Genomic DNA, 22,847 nt, shown 5'->3' on the forward strand with positions numbered 1-22,847 from the left:
AACACTCAGCGACCCAGGAAACCACGCCGGTCAACACTGATGACAAATCGTCCATGGGCGATTCAGATTCAATCCAGTCTCTACACGGGGGCTGCCTTGGGGGCTTGTCACTGGCCATGGACCCCGAAGTTCTTGATCGGACTCGCCGTTAGATCGCCGTTTACATGGCAGGGGCGACTCAACCCTCGCCAAACCCGGCAGGCGGAGATGGAACTCGCGAGACGTCTAGAAGCCCGGCCGTGATCTTGGTGGAGTTAGCAGCGGAAATAACAAGGCTCATGGCGACCCCCATCACACCGCAAAACGAGGAGCCGGTGAACATGGAACTGACGAAGCTAAGAGAAGGGGTGGCAAAGGCTCAGCGGGACGCCGAGGTGGAGGCCTCGAGGATCGAGACCCGGCTCGCTCAAATTAGCGCTGAGATAGCTCGCTTAAATACCGACAACTGGCGGCTCGAAAGGCACCAGCACGCATCTCACGCCGTCCATCAGCGGAGGCACCAGGGTCGCTTGCCCCCTGATCTCAACCCGACCCGCCTGTTCGACACTCCATGAACTCCCGGGGCAGGAGCCGCCCCGGGGGGAGGGCTAGGCCAGCCACCGAGCCCGCCGTTTCAGCCAGCTGTGGATCGCGTTCCCCGATTCCAGACACCTCAAGGTCACTTCTCCAACCCGGTGGACAACGTCCTTGCCGGAACTCACCATTTAGAATCCCTTCCGATTCACGGCAACACCCCAGCCAAGATAGAGGCGAGGAACGCCATTGAGATGTTGAAGACGGCGGTGGTTCAAAACGCCCAGTTCCCACATAGTCTAGATCGGCTGCACTCCACTCCCGAGGCAAGCCGCACCAGGCGCCGGCCAGAGGACCAACCCGCTATAACCAGCGGACCGCGGCCCTTTCCCTAGGTCAACTCGCGTGATCATCGAGACCCGCCAGGTCGGGATCACCTGGACACCCAAGTTGCCCCAGGGCCTCTTATTGGAAGCGGCAGACAAGTGGGGGTGCCGTGCTTGGCCCCCGCCCTTCGCAACGAGCGAATTCCCAAGGATTTTAAAGGGCGAAGAAAGGTGCCTAACTACACTTCGGACCTTGAGCCCGCGTCGTGGGTCGAGAGTTATGAAATCGCCATGGACATGCTCGATGTAAGTGAAGCAGTTTGCGCCAGATACTTGACAATGATGCTCGAAGGGACGACACGTACTTGGTTAAAGAACTTGGCCCCCAAATCCATCCAGTCTTGGGCTGAATTAAAAGAGCCTTTCGTGAAAAACTTCCGAGGAACCTGCAAACGTCCGATGACAATAGTCGATTTACAGCACTGCGTTCAACGCCCGGATGAGTCGGCCCACCACTGGTCGCGGCGGGTCGCGGAAATTATTCACTCGTCGGACGGTATTACGGCGGCTCAGGCTGTGCTGATCCTAGAGAAGAATTGCCACTACGAGCCCTTGGTGCAAAAGTTGGGACGACTCAAGCGAAAGGTCCAAGATATGGGAGAGCTAATGGACACTCTCACTAGGTACGCTGAGGCGGACAACACCAAAGATCCCGGAGAGGATGGTGGTAAAGCCAATTCGCCAAGGAAAGGCGAGTCATCCAAAAATCACACCCAGTTCGAGGGACGCGCCCGCCATAATCATGGAGCGAATGGCAAGAGAAGGCAGCAGGAAGAGTCTTCGGACTTAGTCGCCAACACCAATACCAATAATGGCAACCAACGTCAGAAAAAGAATAGGGGTTATAGTGGCAAAAAGCCGCGCAACTATAATGAGTTACTCAAGGGCCCCTGCCCGCACCACGGCATGGAAGACGGACCGGCGACTCATTCCTGGGAGGACTGTTACGTGATGCGGGAGTTTCGGGCGGAGGCGATCAAGAAAGGGCAAAGCGGTGACCCGGACCAACGGCAGGAACAGTTTGGTGCACCTAATCAACGCCAGAACCCCTTCGGCGGTTTCCCAAAACCTGGGGCTCAGGATGGCTCGCAGCCAAGCAGTGGCCAGTATCCGGTGCATCACCAGCGACGGTATAACCTGCGTGGAGGTTTTCAGCAACCACCCCCACAGGGGGCTTTGCAGGGGCAGGACGACAATGGCGGCTTCCGCAATAATCCCAAGCAGTTAAGCAATGGACAGTACCATGTTTTCACCACCAATGCGTGCAGGCGTGATAAAAAGGTGAGTCACCGAGCGTACAGTGTATCTGAGCCGGCACTCCCTGGATACCTCCACTGGTCCGAGCAGACTATATCATGGAGTAGGGAGGATCACCCGCCAAGAGTTGACAATCCCGGTGACTTAGCGTTGGTCGTGGCTCCCCAAGTTGGAGGATATACTTTGTCGAAGGTATTGATGGATGGTGGCAGCAGCATCAACATATCATACTTTGACACCTTTCCAAAGAATGAACCTGTTGGAGAAAGATTTGATGCCCTCAACCACGGTATTCCACGGGATTGTCCTAGGTAAATCGGCGTATCCCATAGGCCGAGTTAGGCTCACGTTGCGTTTGGAACAACGTCTAATTATAGGAGTGAGTCGCTTATGTTTGAGGTGGTCAAGTTAAAGAGCCCCTATCATGCGCTGTTTGGGCGACCGGCTTATGCCCGGTTCATGGCTCACCCCTGCTATGTATACCTTAAACTCAAGATGCCTGGTCCGAAAGGACATATCATTGTTGATGGCGATAGAAGGATTGCAAGGGAGTGTGAAGAAGGGGATGCGGCTTACGCAGAAGTCGCATGTGCTGCGGAAGAGCTTAAATATCACCAGGCCAATGTTGATCCGGCTGATATGTCACCTTTAAAGAAGCCAACGACAGATGCTGAGCCGCCCCTCAAGTTCAAACCAACAGATAACACTAAGATAGTGGATTTCGTCCCTGGCGACTCAACCAAGCAGTTCACTATTGGGACGGGTCTGGATCCCAAATAGGAAAGCACGCTCATCGAATTCATCCTTGAGAATCGGGACATCTTCGCATGGAAACCTTCTGACATGCCTGGTGTGCCAAGAGAATTCGCTGGGCACCATCTTAATGTTGACCCAAAAGCAAAACCTATTCAGCAATATCTTCGTAGGTTCAATGAGGAACGACGCAAGGCAATCGGGGAGGAAGTTGCCCGTCTCTTGGCTGCCGGATTCATCGTAGAGGTCTTCTACCCCAAATGGTTGGCTAACCCGGTCCTGGTGGTCAAGAAGAACGGTACCTTCCGTATGTGCATTGATTACACGGATCTTAACAGAGCTTGTCCAAAGGATCCTTTCGCTCTTCCCCTCATCGATCAAATTATTGATTCAGTGGCGGGATGCGAATGTTTGTGCTTCTTGGATGCTTATTCCGGATATCACCAAATCAAGATGGCCGTGGAAGATCAGGAGAAAACAACCTTTATAACCCCTTTGGGGCTTTTTGCTATGTGTCCATGCCATTCAGACTCAAGAGTGCAGGGGCGACTTATCAGCGCTGCATCCAAAATTGCCTCCGTGGCCAAATCAGACGCAACGTCCATGCCTATGTTGATGACATTGTGGTTAAATCTCACAGGAAGGAAACGCTGCTGGGAGATCTCAAGGAAACTTTTGATAATCTGTGGGTATACCAGATGAAGCTTAATCCCACCAAGTGTGTCTTTGGTGTTCCTGCAGGGAAATTGTTGGGTTTTTTGGTGTCTGAGCGCGGCATTGAAGCTAACCCGGACAAGATCGAGGCGGTTACTTACCTTGGGAAACCAGCGAATATTAATCAAGTCCAACGGATGGCGGGTCGTATTGCGGCTTTAAGTCGCTTCATAAGCCGCCTGGGAGAAAAACCTATTCCCCTTTATCAATTGCTTAGGAAATCTGACCATTTTGTTTGGACAGACGAAGCCAATGAAGCCTTCGAAGCCTTAAAACGGCAGCTGGTCAACCCGCCGGTCTTGGCCGCCCCGACTGAGAAAGAGCCCATGCTTTTACATATTGCGGCAAACTCCAAAGCGGTGAGTGTGGCGGTGGTCGTCGAAAGGAAGGAGGAAGGGAAGGAATATGCTGTGCAGCGCCAGGTGTATTTTATCAGCGAGGTGCTAACTCTTTCCAAGCAGCGATACCCACACTGGCAGAAATTAGTTTATGGGGTCTTTATGGCAAGTCAGAAGCTCAAACATTATTTCCAAGAGCATCCCATCACGGTGGTTAGTTCCGCTCCCCTCGGGGACATCATCCAGAATCAGGAGGCGACAGGGCGAATCGCCAAGTGCGCGATCGAACTTGGGCCGCACCACGTGCGATACACCCCTCGCACGGCTATCAAGTCTCAGGCCTTGGTTGATTTCGTCAATGATTGGACCGAATTACAGATCCCGGAGGACAGGCCTGACCTTACATACTGGATTATTTATTTTGCCGGATCTAGACAGTTGGAAGGCTCGGGGGCTGGCGTGGTGCTGATATCGCCTCAAGGAGACAAGTTCTGCTATGTCCTCCGACTGATGTTTCCATGTACCAACAACGCCGCGGAATACGAAGCTTTGCTTCATGGCTTACGACTCGCCAAAGAGATGAACCTTACGCGGGTCAGATGTTTTGGCGATTCTGATTTGGTGGCTCAGCAAGTTTCAGGTACTTGGGATTCTCGGGACCCCTTGATGGCGGCTTACAGGATGGCTCTGTCCGATGTGGCGGGTCATTTCCATGGCTATCAGGTCGATCACATCATCCGGCGCCTTAACGAAGCAGCTGATGCCCGTTCACGTCTCGGTTCCCAGCGTAAGCCGGTTCCCCCCAATGTTTTTCTGGATACTCTACATAATCCTTTCGTAAGGTTGCCCTCGGAGGAAGAGTTGGCAATACCAGATCCCGAGTCCCAGTTCGTGGCGGCTCTCCATGTTTCGCCGGATTGGGTTCTTCCGTATCTGGCCTATCTTGCCCGAGGCGAGTTACCTACGGATGAAGTGTTGGCTCGCCAAATCGTTTGGCGAAGCAAATCCATGGTGATCATCAATGGCGAATTATATAAACGAAGCACTTCCAGGGTTTTCCAAAGATGTGTTTCCTCCGAAGAAGGGTGCATAATTCTAAATGACATTCATTCCGGAGATTGTGGGCATCACGCCGGGTCACGCTCCTTGGTTTCAAAAGCATTCCGTCATGGTTTCTTCTGGTTGACGGCCCATACACATGCAGAGGAGATAGTTCGTCGATGTGATGGATGCCAGCGTTATGGGCGACAGGCCCACGTGCCGGCTCAAGAACTAAGGATGATACCCATCACTTGGCCTTTCGCGGTCTAGGGGTTAGACATGGTTGGCCCCTTTAAGATGTCGTCCAACAAGAAAACTCATTTGCTGGTGGCGGTTGATAAGTTCACCAAGTGGGTTGAAGCAGAGCCCGTTGGAGCTTGCGATGCGGAGATAGCGGTCAAATTCTTGAAAAAATTGATCTTCCGGTTCGGATATCCACACAGCATCATTAATGATAATGGCACTAATCTGTCTCAAGGAACGATGCAGGAGTTTTGCCATCGTGAGCACATCCGTCTTGATGTTTCTGTGGTTGCTTACCCACAATCTAATGGACAGGCGGAGCGGGCGAATCAGGAAGTTTTGCGGGGAATCAAGCCCCGACTCATGGCTCCCTTGGAACGTACCCCGGGGTGTTGGGTTGAGGAGTTGCCTTCAATACTATGGAGCATCCGGACCACCCCGAACCGTTCTACGGGTTTTATTCCTTTCATTCTGGTCTATGGAGCAGAAGCCGTTCTTCCCACTGACATAAGGCATGACTCGCCCAGAGTCGCCGCTTATGTGGAACAGGACAATGATCTGGCGCGTCAGGACTCTTTGGACGCCTTGGAGGAAGCACGTGATTTGGCTGCAACCCGATTGGCCATTTATCAGCAGGACTTACGGCGTTATAACATCCGCCGGGTCAAGAGCCGAACTTTTCAGGAGGACGACTTAGTGCTTCGACTGATACAAGATCGTACTGGCATGCATAAGTTATCACCGCCATGGGAAGGACAGTTCGTCGTCAGCAAAAACCTTCGCAACGGGTCCTACTATCTGGTGGATATACGGCCTGATCGGCCAACCACGGAGGCTGAGTCAACTCGCCCTTGGAACATAGCCCACTTGCTGCCTTATTACACTTGAGCTATTAGCTCTACGTTTTGTAAGTTTTTTCATTTCTTATAAAGCAATAGAATTTAACGCCTACCGACTTGGGGGCTTTCCTGCTAATTCATCTTATTGAAAGGCATGGATCTTTATTTTTTCATCAACAAGTCGCCCAAGCATGGACGCTATCCATACCAAAGAGCTTAAGTCGCCACGATGCACTTATTACAAAACTGGGTATCGATAAGCCAAAGAGGATCGAAGCCGCCATAAGCGTGCGATTCAAACATAGGAGCCTTATATGATTCTGTGGATTAGGCTGGCTTACTTAAGGATAGTTTGTTCTCAAGTCGTTTTGTGGTAATAGCGTATACGCTTCTACAATCCTATGACGGTCTTTCCCTTAATCATAGGTGACTTGGGGGCTTCCTCTCACTGAGATCAGCCTTACTACCCATTTGGCCTGCGAAAAATTACCGCATTACTAATGGTTATACTGGACTGTGTGTTGGCCGAATTGCCATATGGACCCGTGAACTCTTGGCGAGTTATTCCGCTCATGGACCCTGAACTCGCCTTGGTTAAAACATGTTTGGTACCGGCAAGCGCCTCACATGGAAAATAGAGAAACCATTGGTTCATTGAACCCGCTTCACTGAAGCTTGACTCGTGCCTGATCAGCCGGTCTAAATACTTGAACTTTTGATACAAAAGTCTCCCCGGGTAGCACTTGAGTTTATTTAACTCGTCCTATCCTGTCGCCACCTGGTGAGCCGACGAAATTGCTATTTTTTACCTTCTTTGCACTGCCACAAGGTCTATCAGCTTTTAATACAAAAGTCTCCCTTGGGTAGCACTTGAGTTTATTTTACTCGTCCTATCCTATCGCGACCTGATGAGCCGACGAAATTGCTATTTTTTACCTTCCTGGCACCGCCAGAAGGTTTTTCAGACTTTTTTCTGACTCGGCTCAAATATCTTGGGCCGATTGTTATTTATTATCATCCATTACTCACTGAGATGGTTTGATATATGTTTTCAAGCTTAACAGGTTGATGATCAAAATCATTCTAGCCATGGCGGGTCAAGCATCATAAAAACGCCTCAACGGCGGATCAAGCATTTTAAAACGCCTTAAGGGCGACATAAGGATTTTTCAAGATATCACAGAAGCAGTTTGATCTCTAAAAAGACTTATTACATGGCTCTCATGGCCAAATCTATGAAGTTTTATTCTGCTGATGTCCTTGGATCAGCCTGCTGCGAGCTTTGGCCGACTTCAATTTGCAAATCGCCCGGTACCCAGTTACATTTGGATAACGCGGCGAACTCATCTTCATCGTTCATCGCTGATGAAAGATCCACCTCCAAGTCAAAAATATTCTCGGGTCGACGCGGAGTTAAGCTGGTCGTTACAAAGGTTGGCGAGTTAACTTTCTTGTTCTTGTTGTCATAGGCGGCTTGGTATTTTGATAAATCCAAGCTTGCAGCAAGCTGAGTCGCCGCCAAACGGGATTCTTTGACAACACGCTGGTAGTCTTCTTCATTAAATTCTGACCCGTCATCCTTGAGCTGGGGAAAGCCCGCCGCTACTTCTTCTAGGTTTATTTCTGGAGCATACGCCAAACACCGACTCAGCATAGTCAGTGCTCCTTTTCGGGCGGCTGACCGAGTTAGCTCGCCAATTTGAGGAGGAAGAGTAGATAAGCAGCCAAGCATCTTCTTTATTGATGTTATGGGTTCCTTGGCGCCCATCACTGCTTTCACGGTCAGCACACTTTCGGTATACAGTTGCTCCGTCAGCGTATAAATCTCCTTGAGCATCAGGACACAATCATCCTGAAGATTGGCGGCTCTCGGACCTGTGTACGAGGTAATGATAGTCAGCGATTTATAAATCGCCTTCAGCATCAGGACACAAAGCTATTTATTTACAAAGCGCAAGGTCAAGGGTTGGTTTTTACCAAAGACAGCTTGCGCCATGTTGGAGATATGTCGCTTTAAGCCGGACAGCTCTTGTTGCACAGTGTCCAATTTCGCTTCAGCTTTTTCTGCTCGCTTTATTAAGACATCTTGATCAGCTTGAGCCCTTTTTAGTCGGCTTTTAGCTTCTCCATCTCAGATAAGATCAGTTGACACTTCTCTTCTGATTTTGCTCGGGCATCCTGCTGATCGGTTAAACTTTTCTTCAAGTCGCCAAACGCTGATTCAGTTTGGATAAGTGATTCGTGTCGAAATATATAGTCAAGGGGCAAGTCTCAGAATTATTGCAAGCAACATCCCTGACACTTGGGGGCTAATGTATAATTTTTTAGACAAAATTATATAGTATCGAGACCCGGCTCATCTTTTCACAGATGACCCGACCCTTGGGGGTTACAGGTCGAAAGTTTTTTCAATTATCAAGACCCGGCTCATCTTTTTACAGATGACCCGGCCCTTGGGGGTTACAGGTCGAAAGTTTTTTCTTCAATTATCAAGACCCGACTCCTCTTTTTACAGATGACCCGGCCCTTGGGGGTTACAGGTCGAAATTTTTTTCTTCAAGTCTCAAGACCCGGTTCATCTTTTTATGGATGACCCGGCCCTTGGGGGTTACATGTCGAAAGTTTTTTCTTCAAGTCTCGAGACCCGGTTCATCTTTTGACGGATGACCCAGCCCTTGGGGTTACAGGTCGACAGATTCATTTTTACTATCAAGACCCATCTCATCTTTTTACTGATGACCCGGCCCTTGGGGGTTAATGAGGATAATACAGTGCGCAATAAGACGTACCTCATGTTTGTTCTTCAGCAATCGAAGTAGACTTTTCTCCATCTTATAACTCGCCTCCAGGCGACTTGCAAAGCCAGAGAAAAGTTTTTTGAATTCGAGATTCTCATACTGGGAGAGCTTAGCCTTGGAAAGTTCATGCTCAAAAACAGGTTGAGCTGATGATGATACATGCTTCGATAAAACCGTTGTGGCCGGCTTAGAGAAGTGAGTACCGGGGATAACTACAGCGTCTGGGTCTTCTGCTGTTTTCAATGGACTTGGCGGGTTACGCGCTTCCATGGTTTCCTTGGGCGAGCTAGGGAGATCCACTTGATCTTCAGGTTTGTCTTGGTCCGGGTTATCCTGGATCGGCGCCGATTTTTCAATAGGCTCCGAAGCTGTAATGGAAGTTGACCCGCCAGTCTTCCTTTTCTTCGCCTGTGCCCTAAAAGCAGAAGGGGGTGCGTTTAAAGGAATGTATATTACTATCATCAGACCAAAGGTAAATGTTGTCAAAGGTTTACCCAGGGACACAGATCATCGGTGGAAGTGCCGACATCACTGAGTCGCCGGATGTGGGAGGAGAACTCTGTAAAGATAAGTACTTCAAAATGTGAGCGAGTTACAAACGCGATCCAAAAGCCTATGAAGAAGTGTTATTAAAAAGATACCTCATTTTGCCTTTTCTTGGTTCTTGTTGGTAACCCGGACACCAAGTCTCCAGAATGACTCCGAGTTTTCCGATTTGAGGCATGTTGCGCCTTCTTCAGAAGGTAATTTGTATCAAAACAAGCATTTGGGTGTGAGAAGGGAACTTTCCCACAAATTCTCCTAGCCGGCTTAGGTGGAGGAGAAGATGAGTCGGAGGAAACAGAAAGTACCTCTATGGAGTCTTCCTAGCTTTCATTTTCTTCATTCTACACAAAGAGTTACAGAGACGTAAATACAAAACTGTCAACAATGAATGGCGAGTTAAAAGAGGATGGATTTTTACCTCTCAAAGTACATCACCGACTTGGGATTCATCAACGTCAGATGGCTCAGTGACGGCGGTTTTGCCATTGCCCTTGGACTTCTTCTTCGGGGGCGGCCTGGCTTGCTTCATGGCCGACTTTTTTGGCCTCTTGGACCAGAATTTATCACCTTTATGAAATGGCATATTTTATAAGAGGTCATAGTTCAAGTAAGACGAAAGGAATAAAAACAAGTGGCGGGTTAAGTTATTTACCTTTGGTGCCGGGTTGATCTTGCAGAACGGCTTAAGACCTATTTGGCCGCATTTTGCCGCAGGTTCGCCGGTCAACTTCTTGATGATGGTTACAATATCACTCTCCCTGAGAGCCGTGTGGAAGTAGCACTAAGGGTGATCCAGGGTGCCGTCAAAATCAAACATTAATCCGTCCCGGCGACTTAAGGGGAGGATACGCCATTCAACCCAGCAGCGGATCAAGTCAACCCCAGTAAGGCCGTTGTTTGTCAGAGATCTTAACTCGGACAGTACTGGGATAAAGTCTGACTCCTCTTCTTCGGTGAGCTTGTCTGGGAGTTTGAAATTTGTTGGAAGGCGATCTTCCCTATAACCGAGAAGCTTGTTCTTGCCCTCAGGCGAAGTCTCCTGGCAGTAAATCCAAGACTCGCCCCAGCCTTTGGGATGGCTTGGCATGGCGAGTGACGGGAATGAACTATCCCTACGGCGTTGAACATTGACACCTCCGAGCTCCAAGCTAGGGCCATTGTGAAATTCCGTTTGGCGATTCAAATGGAAGAAATACTAGAATAAAGGAACTGAGGGTTCCATCCGCAAGTAAGCCTCACAAAACACTTGGAGCTGGCATAAATTGCTTATCGAGTTGGACCCTAAATCCTGGAGGCGGACATTCATAAAGGTCATGGCATCTGTGAGGAATTTCGATCCGGGCGGCTTAAAGCCCCGTTCAAGGTGTTCAACAAAAACAACTATCTCCCCTTCCTTCGGGTTGGGGATTTCTTCTCCTAACCTGGTGCGCCAACCGATAACCTCTTGAGGGTCCATATTCCTCGTTTTTACATAGTCGTTAAGTATAACACCATTGACCTTGGTTGGGAGCCAATCACTTTTGAAAACAGTGCCCATGCTACAAAGGGATAAAATTACAGGTAAATCAACACGCCAAGCATCTACTAAAAATGGTGAAACAAGTTCATTTGACTCGCCAAACAATCTGCCTGATGGCTGAGGGAGTTTTTTGACCCGCAGATGAAGGTCCGGGTCAGGCTGCTAGGGCGACTTATGAAACTCTTACTACTTAAAGGAGAGGTGTTTCAAAGCTTCAGTAGTATTTGACAAGATGGTGAAGTATGAGGTTATAAATAGATTTCACTCAACAAGCGATAGATTATGGATCTACTGGACAGACAGAAATGAATGTGAAAAAGGTCCGATAAAACGGCTTGTGACTAAGGTGGGAACAATACTGTTGATCTAGTGAAACCTTTTCTAAGTGTGCAAATCAGGGCCGAACAACTAAAGGTGTGGAAAACATTATTGTGCTCGCTATCATCACCGCCAACTAATGAGGAATTACAAAGCCGTTCGGGATGTACCAAGAACACAGTAGGCATGAACCTCGAAAAATTTGGATCTGCCTTGGCGGGATGCTGACCTGGTGGATACGGCTGGAGGCATCCGAAGAGGGGTTCGCCGCGAGCGTTGCACGGACGGCGGCGAATATCTTGGACGGACGCGAAGATATTGGGCGGCGACGAGGTGCTCAAAGGAGACAAGGTGCTCGACGGCGGCGAGGTGTTCGACGACGACGAAATGCTCGGCCACGACGAGGTGTTCGGCGACGCCGAAGTCTTCGGGCGGCGTCGAAGCTTTCGGACGACGTCGAAGTCTTCGGATGGCGGCGGAGCTCTCGGGTGGCGATAAGGCTTTCGGTGCGACAGCAAAGAAGAGAAGGGCGACAAGATGGGTAGGTGAAATGTGCCCAGTCCCTTCCTCCCGCCTATTTATCAGGTCGGGCGCTAGGATCGAGTTGCCACGAGCGGGAGCTTCCAAAAGATAAAGATTCGCCATGATGGCACCCCGAAATTTTTGGGATAATGACACCGAAGGATCCGTTGGAGATTATGTCATCATCTCTTCCGAGATTCAAGGGATAAGAAGGCGCGAACAAGAAGTGGTTTGGCGACTTGGGTTTTTCCGCAGCAGATGGCGGTTTAAGTGTATGGTGCATTAGAAGAGTGAACATGAATCGCCCCTAACTGAGTAAGGATATTGGCGTGAAAGAAATTCAAGTCAATCTGGGGCCTAATGTTGGGGATATTATCTGTTGGATTACCCGCCCTAGTTGGGCCGGGTCACCGAAGCTGGCGACTCATCTCCAAGTGGTTTGGTCCTTGGCCTGGGAAGGCCGGAAGTCGTATGGCGGTTCAAGACCTTCGGAAGGAGTCCATAGTAGAGAAGGGCTCCAAGTCTTGGAAAATGGTGACTTACAGATCGGAAGAGTCACGATTTGTGTAAAGGAAAGGATCCTTGTAAACCCTAAGGACTCGACCTGTATATAAAGGCGAGTCCTAGGGAAGAAGAGGGCACGTTAGAAATCATCGAGTGCTAGATCAGGCGAGTTACGCCCTCCTTGTAATCGAAACACCATCAATACAACATAAAGCAGGACGTAGGCTTTTACCTCCTCACGAGGGGCCGAACCTGGGTAAATCTTTGTCTCGCTCCCGTTCAACCCATTTGAGTCGCCACCAAGGTGCGATGGCTCCAACACTAAGTCCTTTCACGAGGACATCTGCCGTGACAAAACCACGACAGTATCCCACTGGACAGAAACTTAGGAGAATTATTGGGAATAATTGGCTAAATAGAATGAGCTCAAAATTAGTTTAGAATGGTTTTCTAGTTAGGAGAATGTCCTGGAAAAATTTCAGAATTTATGGAGCAACATAAAATATAGTTGCTTCACAAATCCAAATAATGACCAGAGACAAAGATTTGATGCTATGGTCACATGGTTGAAGGAGTGATGCTCAAATTTGGAGGAGAGGCATTATTTGAGCATTTTGAGATGATGGAAAAGTTTCAACTCATTTGAACACTCCTAGCTAACACTTGCTTCACAAAGCTTCTTCTAGATTAGAAACTTTGGAAATTTGCCAAGAAATATTTACTAGCCGAATTAAGTTGAATTTTGGCATGGGGGCAATGATATGGCTAGGAAAGAGTGCCCACAAATTTTGAGAGCAATCAAGCAAATAAAAAGGTACCTGCTTCACAACTTGACAGATAGGGCACAATCAAAAAAGGAATTTTTGAGGAATATTTTTGAACATATCAAGGAGAGATTTTGTCATATCTGAGGAATATATGAGCCAATAGATTTATGAGAATTATTTGGGAATTTTTAGAGAGACAGAAATGGGGGTTGCTTCACAACTCAAGGCAACAGAGGTTATTCCTTTAAAAGAAAAAGGAATATTCTGAGGGAAAAATATTGGGATAGGCTCAAGATGGAAATGGCTAGGTCTTGGGATTATTTGAAGGTTGGCAAGCCACTAAGAAAAAGAAATCAAGGGTAATCCCTTTAGGTTTCAAAACTATCAAGCCACAAAAAGCAAAACCAGATCAAAATCAAAGGAAAAAGAAATGGGCAAAATAGAGGGTGTTACAAACCTGCCCCCCTTAAAGAAATCTCGTCCTCGAGATTTGATTGCTCAAGGTTCAACATAAATATCCTTACTTGAGGAAACCGTTTCCACTCGGGTTTACTCTTTACCTTAGTATGATACTTCCAGGAAATCTTAGCTCACTAACTGGTTGGCTTCAGGGTGGTTTATTCCACTCGATCCTCATATGGTACTCTAACTTCAATCTGTGTATATATGCTGACTTGACTGACGGGGTTCTGGCAGAAGGATCTTGTTCTCGGCAAACTATCTTTTGACTAATTCCCATATGTGCGGATGCATGCTTCGAGGTTGTTGTCCCACATTCTGGTTGTCTAGTCTGTCGATAGATTTAAAGGCAAAGGGTAATGATCTTTCCTAGTAGATTTATTCAATTTCCTAAAATCGATCACCATTCTATAGCCAGTAATAATCCTCTGTGGGATCAATTCATCCTTATCATTAGGGACAATGGTAATACCTCCCTTCTTAGGGACGCAAAGCACCGGATTCACCCAATCACTATGAGCAACATGATAGATAATACCTGCTTCCAAGAGCTTTAGTATTTCTTTTCTTACTACCTCTTTCATCTTAGGATTTAATCTCCGTTGATGATCAGCAACTGGTTTGGAATCAGGATCAGTTTTAATCTTGTGCTGTCATAGAGTGGGACTAATGGCCTTAAGATCATCAAGAGTATATCCAATAGCAGCATGGTGCTTCCTCAAAGTTTCTAGTAACTTCTTTTCTTCATGCTCTGAGAGGCTAGCACTAATAATAACAGGATATATCTCTTTCTCATCAAGATAAGCATACTTCAGAGTATCAGGCAACTGTTTAAGCTCGAACCCAGGATCACCCTTTGGTGGGGGCGGATCCCCAAGCAGTTCAACAGGCAAAGTATTATTAAGGATAGGATATTGTTCTAAGACAACTCTATCTATCTCATCCCTTTCATCCATATGCATATCATTTTCATGCTCAAGCAAGTATTGCTCTAAAGGATCAGTAGGAGGCACAACAATAGAAGCCAGGGCAATAGTTTCATCCCTACTAGGCAACTCTTTTTCATGAGGTTGTCTACCAAACTTGGATAAATTGAACTCATGTGACACGCCTTCAAAGCCAACAGTGACAGTTTGCTTCTCACAGTCAATATGATCATTGACGGTATTGAGAAAAGGTGTGCCAAATATGATGGGACAAAAGCTATCTTGTGTGGTAGCAAGAATGAGGATATTAGCAGGATACTTCGTTTTACCACACAACACTTCAACATCTCTACCAATTCCCACAGGGCAGATAGTATCTCTATTGGCAAGCTGAATAGTGACATCAATGGGTTCTATCTCGACAGGTGCAATCTCGTCTTTAATTTCATCATATAAGGATTGACGTATTGCACTAACACTAGCACCCACATCACATAAACCATGATAACAATGATCTCCTATCTTAAAAGAAACAACGGGCGTGCCAACAACATGCCTATGTTTGTCTCTAGCATGTGGTTTAGCAATTCTAACGGCATCTTCACAGACAGGAGATGTTTGATAATAGCAATGCTATGTTCAACTATAATTTGCTCAGGGGGTGTAGGTGTTCTAATGTAGCCCATACGTATCACAGTTGAAGCTTTAGAATGATCCTTTATCCTAAAAGGGAAAGGTGGTTTCTATATGTAAGCACTAGGAACAATATGATCATTATAGGCAATGACTTTCTCTTCAACTGGATTGGGTTCAAATACATGGACTTCTAAGGGAGGATGATATTTAGACCACTTCACTTTGGGGAGATCAATATGAGCAGCAAATGATTCACACAATGAAGCTACTATCTGAGAGTCAAGTCCAGACTTAGCGCTAAAATCACAAAAAGTATTTGTTTCAACAAAGGATTTAACGCAATCAAACTTGAAATTCATACCTGACTCCTTACCTTCATCAAGCTCCCAATCTTCAGAGTTGCATTTAATTCTCTCGAATAAATTCCATTTGAAGTCAATATCTCTCTTCATAAAAGAATCGGTACAAGAAGTGTCAAGCATGGTGCGACCATCATGAGAAAACCGAGCATAGAAGTTCTGAATGATAATTTCTTTCGAGAGCTCATGATTGGGGCATGAATATAACATTAATTTAAGACTCCCCCAAGATTGAGCGATGCTTTCTCTGTCACGAGGCCAAAATTATAAATATAATTCCGATCACGATGTACTAGATGCATAGGATAAAACTTTTGATGAAATTCCAATTTCAATCGATTGTAGTTCCATGATCCAGTATCATCACATAGCCTATACCATGTCAATGCCTGATCCCTCAAAGATAAGGGAAAGACCTTCTTCTTGACCTCAGCCTCGAGCAAACCCGCAAGCTTAAATAAACCACAAACTTCATCTACATAGATTAGATGCAAGTGTGGATGTGATGTTCCATCTCCTGTAAAAGGATTAGCCATCAATTTCTCAAGCATACCCGAAGGAAATTCATAGAAAATATTTTCAGTAGGTGCAGCAGGTTGAGGAGCAACTATTTGTGCTTCCGTTCGAGGTGAAGATACCCCAAACAAGCCCCTCAAAGGATTAGTTTCCATGGTGTCAAGTGACAATAAATTTCAGCACACTATATAAATGTTTCCTTACCAAATTCCACTTACCAAAGGCGCTTCACTCCACGGAAACGCCGCCATAAAATTGACTTGATGACCCACAAGTATAGGGGATCTATCGTAGTCCTTTCGATAAGTAAGAGTGTCGAACCCAACGAGGAGCAGAAGGATCTGACAACTTGTTTTCAGCAAGGTATTCTTTGTAGACACTGAAATTATCGGTAACAAGTAGTTGTGTGGTGAGATGATTCGTAGCAAGTAGCAAGTAACAAAAGTAACAACGGTGCAGAAAAGTGGCCCAATCCCTTTTGTAGCAAGGGACAAGCCTGGACAAACTCTTATAGGAGGTAAAGCACTCCCGAGGACACATGGGAATTTCTGTCAAGCTAGTTTTCATCATGTTCATATGATTCGCGTTCGCTACTTTGATAGTTTGATATGTGGGTGGACCGGTGTTGGCTACTGGCCTTACTTGGACAAGCATCGCACTTATGATTAACCCCTCTTGCAAGCATCAACAACTATGAAAGAAGAATTAAGACAAAGTCTAACCATAGCATTAAACTAGTGGATCCAAATCAGCCCCTTACGAAGCAGCGCATAAACTAGGGTTTAAACTTCTATCACTCTAGCAACCCATCATCTAACTACTACTTCCCAATGCCTTCCTCTAGGCCCAAATAATAGTGAAGTGTTATGTAGTCGACGTTCACATAACACCACTAGAGGAAAAACAACATACAACACAACAAATTATCGAACGAATGCCAAATTCACATGACTACTTATAGCAAGACTTATCCCGTGCCCTCAGGAACAAAAGTAACTACTAACAAAGCATAATCATAATCATGACCAGAGAGGTAATGTGTAGCATCAAATATCTGAACATAAACTCTTCCACAAAGTAATCCAACTAGCATCAACTACAAACAGTAATTAACACTACTAGCAACCTTACAAGTACCAATCGGAGTCGCGAGACGGATATTGGTTACAAGTGATGAACTAGGGTTTGGAGATGAGATGGTGCTGATGAAGATGTTGATGGTGATGAGTCCCCTCCGATGAGAGGAGTGTTGGTGATGATGATGGCGACGATTTCCCCCTCCGGGAGGGACGTTTCCCCGACAGGATCGTACTGTCGGAGCTCTAGATTGGTTCTACTCAAGTTCCGCCTCGTGGCGGCGGTGAATCCTCCGAAAAGCCTCCTCCTAATTTTTTTGGAACGAAACCCTTCTTGTAGCAAAAGAGTGGAGTCAGAGGGCCAAGTGGGAGCCCACAAGCCCCCTAGGCACGGCCAGGGCGGAGGCCGCGCCTAGCAGGCTTGTGGCCTCGTGCTGGCGCTCCTCTGGTACTTCTTCGGCCAATATTTTTTGTAAATCCCAAAAAAAATCCTCGTTGATTTTCACGGCTTTTGGAGTTGCGCAGAATAGGTATCTCAAACTTGCTCCTTTTTCAGGCTAGAATTCCAGCTGCGGGCATTCTCCCTCTTCATGTAAACCTTGCAAAATAAGAGAGAAAAGGCATAAGTATTGTACCGTGAAGTGTAATAACAGCCCGAAAAGCAATAAATATAACACATGAAAGCATGATGCAAAATGGATGTATCAGTAGGCTAGATACGTGCACACATGCAGGCTAGCTAGACATGTCGTGCATGCATAACAAGCTTCTGTCGTTGCGGCGCGTGCACGACCCAATTCTAACGACGGCACCATCCGCCGCGACCCCACTCATCACGTCCAACGGGTGACACAGTCAGCGCGGCCCCACTCGTCAGAGTTAACGGTCAAAGCACTGACCCAACGGCATCCACCGGGTTTCGGCCAAGGGTCTGGGGAAAAATGAGGAAAAGTTAAGAGCGTGGGGATGAATGAGTATGGCTAAGGAACCAGGGGCACAAAAATAAAATTCCCTACTATTTAATGTAAGAAACATATTCTAGGAAAATAGTTCATTTATAAACTCCTTTTCCCAGTATAAATGTTGACCATGATCGTGAAACCTCAATTCCGATCAATGCGGAAGGAAAATATTGAGGATTTAGTTCGGGGAATGTTCCCGAACTCTGTGGTCTTTAATGAACCAAAATTTTCACTTCCGCCATTGTCGTCCAATTATATTCTTAAGATGTCTAGCTTTTGGCTTCACCCAGTCCAAGGTAGTAACCCGGATAACCCAGAAGTAACAATCCCATAGGTGCTCCCTTTAACCCCCAGCCGAACAACCAGGAACATAGGGGGTAAGAACACGAGCCACGCAACCCAGCTTGGATAAAATGTTAGATCAAGTTAATGCATATCGATGGCTTTGTAACGATCACTACAGAAGGTAGCTTTCGTATATTAAATACAAGTACTGAGGATATATTGGGCTCTCCAGGAATCCCGACGTATCTATGGTGAGGTGCCACAAAGGAACTCTCAGTATGCTTTATTTTGACACCGTAGGGATTGTTTATAATCTGAAAGTGGTCCATCATCGGCTTCCACACCTTTGTAGATGCAACGCGAGGTGTTTCCGTACAACCAAGACAATCCTTAGCTGATGTCTCGGTGCCCGGAGGCGGTTGGGTTAGTGGAAACAAGGCAATCAGATATTCATGATTTATAACTTTCACTTAGTCATAGGAGCATATGTTTGGGGGCAATTTCATAGCACCCTGTATATGTCAATTCTTTGGATTATCTGAGGTCAAACCATCCACAACTTGTTGTTTTCAAGAAAGAAAGGCCATTCGTTTTACTCCGATAACCTCAATCGGCTATATTTGGTTGAACACCGCCTCCGGTTCGCTGACCAATTTACGCTTGTTGTGACACTCAGCTTTCGGCTTTGTCCAACTAAGGCACTTAACCACTTAAACCAAAAGTGACAATCGCAGTGGTTCTCCCTTTACCCCCTAGCCGAGCAAAGCGGAAACTTAAGGGTTAAGCACAAGAGCTGCCAAATCCAGCTATAGACCAAAGACACAACTCGAAATCAATGCATATAAATGTGAAATATCGAGGACATTTTGTCGAGGAATGCATGGAGTGCCTCGGTGTTTGGTGGGTTCGGTGCTAACTGCACACCCACTTTAATATTGCTGATGCATGAAATGCATCTGGTGTTGTACTGCAAAGGTTATGCTCAAAAAAACAAAAAATTATGCATAAAACTTTATACTTAGATAAAACAAAATTGTGTCAATCCAAAATTGGTCTAAAAAACAATTTCTACTTCGCTCGAGCTTTAACATGATACATCCAATCTCCGGAGTCCAATCGGGTCAGCCTTTGGCTTCAACCTCCATATCCCGAAGGCGGAGTGTTTCTATGAGGAATGTTTAGCGAACTTAACTCGAGTGGCTTTAGAAAGAAACCAGGTTATCTTGCTATTGACCACAGAGTAGTGTCGGAAAAAGGAGTAGTAGAAAAAGACTTTGCAATGACCAAGAAGAAAACATATTTATTATAAAATAACTCATATAAATTCAAGAGCCCCCAGTTGACATTGGTGAAAGGAAAAAATTTTAACAACCGATTTTTTGTTTAACGAAAAGTATAATGTTTGGTTGAACCAAAGAAAAAGTAAAATTTCGAAAAGAGTTGAGCACGAAAATGACTTAGCTGGTTAATATGCTCGGTGCAATCCGGGTTGTGGCGGGACAGAGACGTAGTCTTCGGCCTAGCCGAGGTCCCAACCCCGAAGCCCGAGGAAATCGAGCAAAGAGCTCGAGTCGAGCTGTGCCAACACAACAGGTTTCTACGGCGAGGCGAAGCCTCCACTCCAGCCGAGGAGACATAGTAGTTCGGTAGCGTGATGGCGAAGCCCCAACGCCAGTCGATCATGTCAACTACGCAATTTGGTTGATGAAGGCATGATGACGATGTCGGCATGCCGAGGTGACCGCATGATGCAGTTGAAGTCAATTACATGTGCACACAATATAGTGCAAGCCAAGATTAATAAAAATAATAATAAAATGAAAATCCTCTACTTAATTAACTTAACTGAAGTAAATAATAAGAAAACATATAGCCTGAGAGCCGAAGTCGGTAGAGGCGGGATGATGACGTCGGCTCGCCGATGTAGCGCACGAGTAGGAAAAGGGCCATTAGTCCCGATTCCAGAGGGCCTTTAGTCCCGGTTCTCGAACCGGGACTAAACAATCGGGAGTAAACGCCCAAACCTATAGTCCCGATTAGCTTACGAACCGGGACAAATGTTCTCCACGTGGCTGCTGTGGCGCGCCCAGGCAGGAGGACCTTTAGTCCCAGTTGGTAACACCAAATGGGACCAAAAGGCAGCCACGCGTCATGAGCTCGCAGGCGCTGGTTTTTTGGAAAGGGGGGTTAGGGGTTTTGGAGGGTTTTATTAGGGGTTTCATATTGTGTTTACCCCTTTTGTTTTTGTGTCCATCATCTTTGGTTCTTTATGCTTGTTGGTGTCTTCGGTCGGTGTCAACTAGACGCTAGCTACATTGTAGATACATAAAGAATTACACGACATCGTATATTACTTCTTATCATTGTAGATACTCGTTAAAAAGCTCTTCATCATTCTAGGTAAAATAGCATAAAAAGATGAATTCCTCATCATTCTGGTTGTTATCATAGTAGAAAATGACCAAGTTATCACAAGGTTGAAACACTAACTACTACACTCTCCTACATAAAAAAGCAAAATAAAGGCGAACTCCAACATCTCCGTATTGAAGAACAGAACACAGATCATCCTATCTCCAACTTGTGGGATGTGCAAGTTTTCCTCTCCAAATGGTATCATGGATGCTTGTATTGCATTTCTCCATCCTTTGATTTTCAGAGTGTCCTCACTTTGAGATATCCTGTATTTACCACGGTAATTAATCGGGGTTGGACGTAAGCTAACCATTTCGAAACCATCGTTGGTAAACATCCATTTAGGCACGGTCTCTGACGGGAGTACATGTTAGTAATAATAATATAGTTAGCAAACTAGTTTTTCTTAAGAATAATGTATAAAAAAGATGAATTAGTGATGCAATGGTATAAAAAATCTTACAAAGTTGTCTGAAGTGATGCTATCAGGGCTCAACTGCTGCACTAGTGGCACATATTGATGATAAACGTTGCGAGTCATGTATTTTTAGCATGATTGTCAACATTATGAATAAATGAGCTGAGATGATTTTTCTCCTATCAAGTAAGATTGGAACCATAATTGTAGTAGGTACGATCTACTATCTCCGGTGTAGTTCTTGTAGCACGGAAATAAGCTAATAATTGAAAATGAATAAATTTAATCAGGATGAGTACAAGATACATTTCAATAATCAATGTAAATTACCTAGCAAATCTGTTGACAAAACGCACCTGGAGATAGAACTGGAATCAAGTCATCCTCCGCATGCACCCAAATTTCTATATTATTGTCACGGACTTCATCATTACCAAGATCGAAGGTAATGTTTATGTCCTCATTCAACCCATATGCCTTGCAAAATGCTCTCCAACTAGAAAAACCAAATTATGTGTGATCTTCATTATTTTTTACCTTGACAACAAATGTGAAATGCTCAGTTCTTTGGTGAGCTATCTTAGGCTCTGTAGTGTCCTTCTCTCTAAAATGAAACTTGTCCAAGATGGCAAATCTTGCATGGCACGGAACACACGAGTGGAATTATACAAAAGAAAATTAAAGGTTAACTAAAGCAAAAAAAGCACACGTCATACTTGACTAACAAAAAATACATGCCGTCTTTACATACCGTAGTAATTGGGAAGTCATCCGTCAGCTTGACGGTGAGGGAGGTATCGTTATCTAGGTGATGATAACAAACGCATATACCCCTATCATCCTAGCACAAATGGCACCCAGGGATCCTATCGTCATTTGACCACGCCATTTCATGTGTTCATAATTCTATATAAGATTAAAAATCATAGACATTGGACAAATAAAAACCTATCCTAAAGGCTACAACAAGAAAAAAAACAAAAAACATAAAATGATGGACCTTCCGACACGAAGAAGTTTATTTTTTTCTAGAAAAGAAGTCAAAATCGCTTATTCTGCAATAGATCTCAAGAGGCAAAAAGATTCTATTTGAGTAACAACTAATAAGAAACTTAATACATCTCGAATATTATCGAATATGATCTCAAATACATATCTAGTATAATCCGGTTCCTCATCAAACTGATCACCCAAAGAGCTACCGCTTTACTAACGCATGGGTGGTGGACACCCAGAGAAGGAACCATCACATGATCATAGCTCGGGTAAGATCCCTGAAGAACTTGCCAGGTATTGGAGAACCTGGCGTCCAACACAAACAAGTAGCTACCGACATGCTCGTCCTCCTCCCTAACACGGCGAAGTAACTCCTCCTTGGGGGTCGGCTGCCTCTGCACCGAAAGTGGCCCGCGTGACCGCCACCAAAGAAGCTCCGGGTCAACGATGGGAGCCTGGTTCCTCACCAAGATGCGTGCCCCACAAGGTAGCTGCTACCTCTTGAGTTTGCGTTGGTTTTTCCCTTGAAGAGGAAAGGGTGATGCATCACAGTAGCACTAAGTATTTCCCTTAGTTTGAGAACCAAGGTATCAATCCAGTAGGAGTATCAAGATGAGGCGCCAATGTACCTGCGCAAAAACAAACAAACTTGCACCCAACGCTATAAAGGGGTTGTCAAGCCCTTCACGATTATTTTCAAGGTGAGATCTGAAGGTGGAAAGTGCAACAAAGTAAAAGAGT

This window comes from Hordeum vulgare, chromosome 7H (genome assembly GCF_904849725.1).
Source record: "Hordeum vulgare subsp. vulgare chromosome 7H, MorexV3_pseudomolecules_assembly, whole genome shotgun sequence".
Classification (NCBI taxonomy): domain Eukaryota; kingdom Viridiplantae; phylum Streptophyta; class Magnoliopsida; order Poales; family Poaceae; genus Hordeum; species Hordeum vulgare.